This window comes from Sturnira hondurensis, unplaced genomic scaffold (assembly GCF_014824575.4).
Source record: "Sturnira hondurensis isolate 20B ecotype Veracruz unplaced genomic scaffold, ASM1482457v3 Scaffold0000256, whole genome shotgun sequence".
Lineage (NCBI taxonomy): Eukaryota > Metazoa > Chordata > Mammalia > Chiroptera > Phyllostomidae > Sturnira > Sturnira hondurensis.
In genome coordinates this window covers 3,919,704-3,926,453 of record NW_028072887.1, presented here as the reverse complement: position 1 = coordinate 3,926,453, position 6,750 = coordinate 3,919,704, and positions in this window count along the sequence as shown.

Here is a 6,750-nt window from a genome sequence, read left to right as displayed (position 1 = left end):
TTTCATTCTGGTTAAGAGTAATAAAGGGGAGGGAGGCGGGGAGCATGGGGTGGGGGGCAGGCAGGGTTGGGAATATAAGACAGAAACCTGTACTTGAACAAGAATTAAATAAAAATTATATTTAAATAAATAAATAAAAAATAAAAAAATGCATTTTCTTTAAAAAAAAAGAATAATGGATACATACTACAAGGGGCTCATTCATAATGCTCATGTGCATAAAGTTGTAAACATAAAATATAACAAATAATTTTGTGACTTATTTGAGGGACAAACCTGACCTTCTAATTTGGTAGTAAGTTCTGATGAAAACTGATACTTGAAGTAAGTGGACTTATATCTTGCTGAGGAAATATCATCATGAGTACAGTGTCTGGGGAGGCTATGAAACAAAGTGTGGGAGCACAGTATTTCATATTTAAAACAACTGTATTTTTAAAAGCATCTGGCCCCAAGTACTTTGAGTAAAAGATTGTAAACCTACACTATCTTTCTATCAATCTTAATATTTAAGAGCAATCTTTAAAGTATTTACACTATATTTTTTATTAATGCAAAGGCTGATATGAAACACCAATGGTTTCTGACTTAAGTTTGCCTACAGGACTATGGTCTAATTCATGCTACAGAACTACATTAAGGTGCATTAATATGTCTAGACAGTCTTCATGTGGCATTTAATATTCTCAAAGAGTGTATTCTGATCTAAGTTTAGAGAATTGTCTTAATGAAATAAACCTTGATAATTCCCCTGAGAATCAAACAACAGATGTAAATGGAAAATAACTACAGCCTTTCTCAATGCCAGGAGCCTTGCAGAGCAGTTTTCACAGAAAGGTGTGTGGAAGGGTTGTGGGTTTCACACTCAGATGTCAATGTTTGCCCAGCTTACCACATACATGCACTGTCATCTCTACCCAGGTCACAAACCGAAGCTTTCTAAAAGATGTCATTGAAGAGAGATGGTGACAGTTGACATTTATCAAAAATAATCTCCTGGAGTCTACTAGATGCTCTATTCTTATATACCCTGAAACTCTCATATTTATTACTATTCCTTCACTTTAGAAAATGAAACTTCATTTTTATTATTAGTAGGTTAGGAAAGCTTTCAGGGGGTCTCCTTTATCTAATTATTCATCCAACAACCCCCCGATCCGCCTTTGGAAGGGAACCAGTAGTGGAGGTGAGACCGCTGGCTCTGCTGCGGGCAGGCTGGCTGGGCAGGAACGCTTTTCTGTGACTTCCTGGCATGACTGAACCTCTCGGAGCTTCTGTTCCCTCATATCTGAGATCATTACAAAGGGTTCTTGTGAGAATCCCATGTAAAGCCTTTAGCACAGCGTCTGACACATAGTGAGCATTCAACAAATGGATATGAACATTCCATTTGAACATTCACACTCTTTTATTATATAAATTTAATTGTTTCGTTTTGTCATTCATTGATGCACTAGATGAAAGAAACACAAATGAGTCCATGTCTCTTTATCTCCTGGGAGGTTTTGATGATTAAAACCCTCCCTGCTCTCAAGAAATGCAGAGCTAATTTTTGTGTGGCACTAGTTCAGATTTTAAAATTTATAGGACATCAAAGCCTACTTTTAAAAGAAAAAGAGAGCGATGGTGTTTAGGGAAGAGACAAAGAAACTTAGAGAAGCAGGAGGCAAAGAGGAGTTTCCTGATATTAGAAAAGAGCTCTTTAATATAGGAATAATGGTACAGGAATAATTTTGAAATAACAAGGACTTAGCTCCTGTAACACTGACTGCACCCTTCAAGGAACTGAATATGGCATGTCACAGGAGAATAAAATTCATGTGGAATTTCATATCAGACATGGCCTGTCAGGGGAGGTGGGTTCAGAAGACTTTGAGGTATCCACTCTCACCAATGTTTTCTATCCCATCCATGGCACCAAAGCACCAGGAACCTGCAGACACAAGGGATGTCTCAGCAGTAAACTCTGTGCACACACAAGTGATTACTAGAAAAGCTCCAATATTTTGACTCAACCACAGGGAGGGAGGAGTCCCCAAATCTAAACAAGCTGAATTTCCTGAGCATCCATCAGAGTAATTCAAAGTAAAACATTAATTATGTTGATTCATAACAATAAATAAAGACCCCCCAGGTACTTAGATACCTCGTGCTTAACAAGAAACTGACATTCTCTACTTTGGTTATCACTGGTATAATTCTGTACTCCTATCAGTGATAGACTCTGGGTATACAACAATCACTGCTCCCTGAAACTTCATCCTTTAATGAGGGATATATATATACACTTTCAAATGCATGGTAGTGTTATGATACAGGAAGTATAAAATAAAAGTGGGTTCAAGAGAGCAGAACCAAGCCTCGGGGTCAAGGAAGGCCTCCATGAGGATATGTGAGGAGATGTAAGGAGGAGTTAGGTGGGAGAACAGCATCTTCAAAGCTTCAGGGACATGAAAAGAGACCATGAGGCAGTGAAGGAAATAAAAGATGTCTAGTTGTACTGGAGAACAGGAAGCAAGGGAAGGATGGCTTAAGTGAGGTTTGAGGAGGCAGAGGACTGATCATGCAGAACCAATTACTCTGAATGACTCTGATGAGTGATTAAAGCAGTTCACAGTTGAGTCAGGGCAGCCCTTGTAGTCATAGCTATGAAGACCAGGTAAAGCCTGTAAGGGAGCAGAAGAGGAAGAGGCCAATGCTGAGCAGCCTGGATGGGGAGCTGCAAAGGGGAGACCAGAGAAGCTTGGAGCAAAGCATGAAAGAACCAGAAGTGATGTCAATGCACGTGTACTTCTGTGATGTGAGTGAGCAACTTATCGTTAAATTAATGAAGACATTAAATGGGAATTAATTAAGAAATATAATTCGCCTCTTCCTTACTGGATATAGAATACTTTTATGGACTAAATGTTTGTGTGCCTCTAAATTCATAAGGCCATAACCCTCAATGTAATGGTATTAAGAAGTGGAGCCTTTGGGAGGTAATTAGAAGTAGATGATGTCATAGGGCATGGTCTTTGTGAGGGGATTAGTCCACTTAGACAAAGAAACCAAACTGTGCTGTCTCAGTCTCTCTCCCTCTCTCTCCTCCCACCATGCCTACCACCTCCCATCCCCAACCCTGTGAGGGTATAGCCAGAAGGCACCCATCTTCTAGCCAGGAAAAGGGCCCTCACCAGTACCTGAACAAACCTGCTGGCACCCTGATCTCAGACTTGCCAGCCTCCAGAACTGTGAGAAAGAAATACCTGTTGTTTAAGCCACCCAGACTCTGGGTACTTTTTATAGCAGCCTGAGCTGACTAAGGCATTTACATTTTTACAGACTAAATAAAAGTGCTCCAGGGCTGACAATACTTGGAAACTCTAAGCTGAGGGGATGCCTTTAAGCAAGCAGATACGGCTTAAGTAGTTGTGGGAAAGCAGCAGGGAGAACTGTTGATCCTATCCTGTAGGTGAGGGAATATGTCTTAAGCAGTGGCCCTAGCTTCATGCATGTTCAACAGCACAAGGAAAGGAACAAGCTCACACAAGTAATAGAAACATGGGAAAGCAAATAATTGCAGAGACATCAGAAGACCAACCACAGGGCTTGAGTATTGGTGTGGATGTGTCATGGCTGCACTGCTCTGGATGAGTTATAGGTTTTATTGAACTTCACTAGTCTCACTAAGAAAACAGGACATAATTTCCTTCAAGGCTCTGTTGCTGGCAGAAACACAGTCAACAGGTACAAGCAAAAAAAGCTGACTTTGTTTTAAGGATGAAAATGATGACATGGAACCTGATTATAGGATGAGTAGTCAGGTCTCCAGAGAAGGGGAATAAACCTCCTGAATGCATGTGGAAAGCCATAACTCTCACAGTGGCTATGATTCCCTACCCTCTGCTCTATGGTTTCCTCACATCCTCTGCTTTCTCTACATGAGCATGATGGACTGTGCCTCTTCAGGATGACCAGGTAACATTTAGTTATCAGCAGGGACTAATTTCTTTCTCTGAATCTCAATACCCAATCCCTAGGAGAGCACCTGGGTGGCCCAACTCTTCCCTAGAGGCATCAAGTCACACACAGGAGCCTGGCCCTTGAAGCTCCCTTTGAGAGAGGTGGGGAGTGGGGCTGGGAGGAGTCTTAAGGAGCGCACTACAGAATGACTTTAACCCTGGGTGTAGGGGGTATAATTTCCCAAAAATTGTCTATAGGAAACTCTCACAAAAGGCTGTGTTTAGGATTCATTGAATTGCTATGGGTAGAATAGCTAGCACATAAAATAATCAATTTGTTATTACCCAGCTGCTTACTCTACCCTCACAAAGAACTTAGTAAATATTCATTTCATGCAGGGTTATCATGACGGATGAAAATGAATTATTTGAATAGATACAGCATTTGATCTGTGAATTCTTCAGCATGTTGGCATTTTTTAGGTTAGTGTATACCCTAGGAAGTTTGTATCCAGTTAGTATATTTAGAAATAATACGATTCACTTTATAATTTAAAACAATGTATTTATAGAAGTATGAGATAGGCCCATGTCTCAGAAATCCCTATACAGCCTGTTAAATGTGCAAATGAAAGCAGCAGAAGGATGACTATCAAGTATAACTTAAGTGGAGTAAACACTAAGAGACCGGAGACACCCCCACGCAATGTTAGAAAGCTATAGTTATCATACACTTATCAAATGTCATTGAAAAGACCTTGAATTTGGTTCTTCAATGTTCAGTCATTACCCAGTGCCACATACATACTGGATTTCCTAAACAAGTGGATATACTCTGAATAACAAGCTGTATTCAGGCAGAGAAAAATTGAATATTCAAGCTCTTCTTCCAGTGAGACCTATTAACCTTCCCTTCCATAGAGAAACAAAACCATCTGTTTGACTTACCTGAATGGATGCTCCCACACATCCCCCTTAAAGGACCTTGTTACCAAAATGATCAAATGCACAGTGGTCTTAATTTTATGTAATCATCTTTTACACATAAAGCTAATACTTAGGTGAGCTTTGTTTCTGAACTGAAAGACCATTGTTTAAACTGCTCTGACCCTCCATCTCTAGATCAACCAAGTTTGATATCTTTCAGAAAAAAACTCAGTTTCCCCAGTTATCAGTTACTGAAGCTCCATGGCACCTACTACACTTGAATTATACACTGAGTTTACTTAAAAATGAGTTTCCAAAGTGATTGATTATTATGAAAACTATACCATCTGTTTTATTTAGCACTTCTGTTGGTTAAGGATGGGGGGGTTGGTGAAATTTTGTGAATAAGATTGCTTATGCTCAAATCAACCCGTTACTTAATGAGTGGCCTTTTCCCAAGTATTTATTGTTTTAATCCTCATCTGAAGACATGTTCATGAGACAGGGGAAGGGAGGAAGAAAAAGGGGGAGAGAAACATGGATGTGAGTGAGAAACATCAGTCAGTTGCCTCTCACACACATCACAACCCTTCAGTTTACAACACTTTTACCAACTGAGCCACATGGGCCAGGGCTCCGAGTATTTTTTAGATGCTCTATGATTTGCAAAGGTAATCAAAATATGGTCTCTTCTTTTAAAGAATGTATAATGTAGTTGACATAAATGGATATAAACCTTTCCATCAAAAACAGTGGGCTCAGTAATGGATGAAAATGACAGCGATCAAACAGAAAAGACTTGGAATGTGAATTCTGAAGTAGAAAAGGTAGAACACACTATAGTGCATAGAGGGAGCTTTATGCAGTAGGTGAAGTTGTAGCTGGAACTTAAATGATGGGTGGGTTGAAAGAAGGAGCTCATGTTGCTACACCAGCAAACACAAGTGGGGAAGCAAAGGCATTTGTAGGAAACACTATGTGCAATAGTTGGAAAGACAGAGAAGGTTCCTGTAAGTCAGCAGTTTTCAGCTGAGACTCAGTTTAACCCCAAATTTCACTTTTTTAATTTAAATTTTACTTTTCAATTACAGTTTACATTCAGTATTATTTTCTGTTATAGTTTCAGATATACAACATAGTGGATGAACAATAATATACTTTAAAAAATGTTCCCCCCTCCGATATTTCAAGTACCCACCTGACACAATACATAGTTACATCAATATTATTGACTGTATTTCCTATGCTGTACTTTATATCCCCATGGCTATTTTGTAACTGCCAATTAATCCCTTTACCTTTTTCACCTACTCTTCCAATTCTCCCCCCTCCTTATCAATCATCAGTCTATTCTCTGTATCTATGAGTCTGTTTCTATTTTGTTCTTTAGATTACACATATAAATAGAATCACATGATATTTGACCTTGTCTGTCTCATTTATCTCACTTAGCATAATCCCTGCTAGGTCCATCCATGCTGTCACAAATGGTAAGATTCCATTCTTTTTATGGCTGAGTAATTGTCCATTAAATATATGTACCACAACATTCTTATACACTCATCTATTGATAGGCACTTGGGTTACTTCTAAAACCTGACTATTATAAATAACACTTCAAATTAGCATTTTGGGTTTCTTTGGATACATACCAAGAAGTGAAAATACTGAGAAATAAAGCAGTTCTATTTTAATTTCCTGAGGTATTTCCATACTGTTTTCCACAGTGGTTGCACCAACAGTACATGAGGGTTCACTTTTCTCCACATCCTCATGACTTGTTATTTGTTAATTTATTGATGAAGGCCATTCTGACAGGTGTGAGATGATATTTCATTGTGGTTTTCGTTTTCATTTCTCTGCTTCAAGGAACATTTTC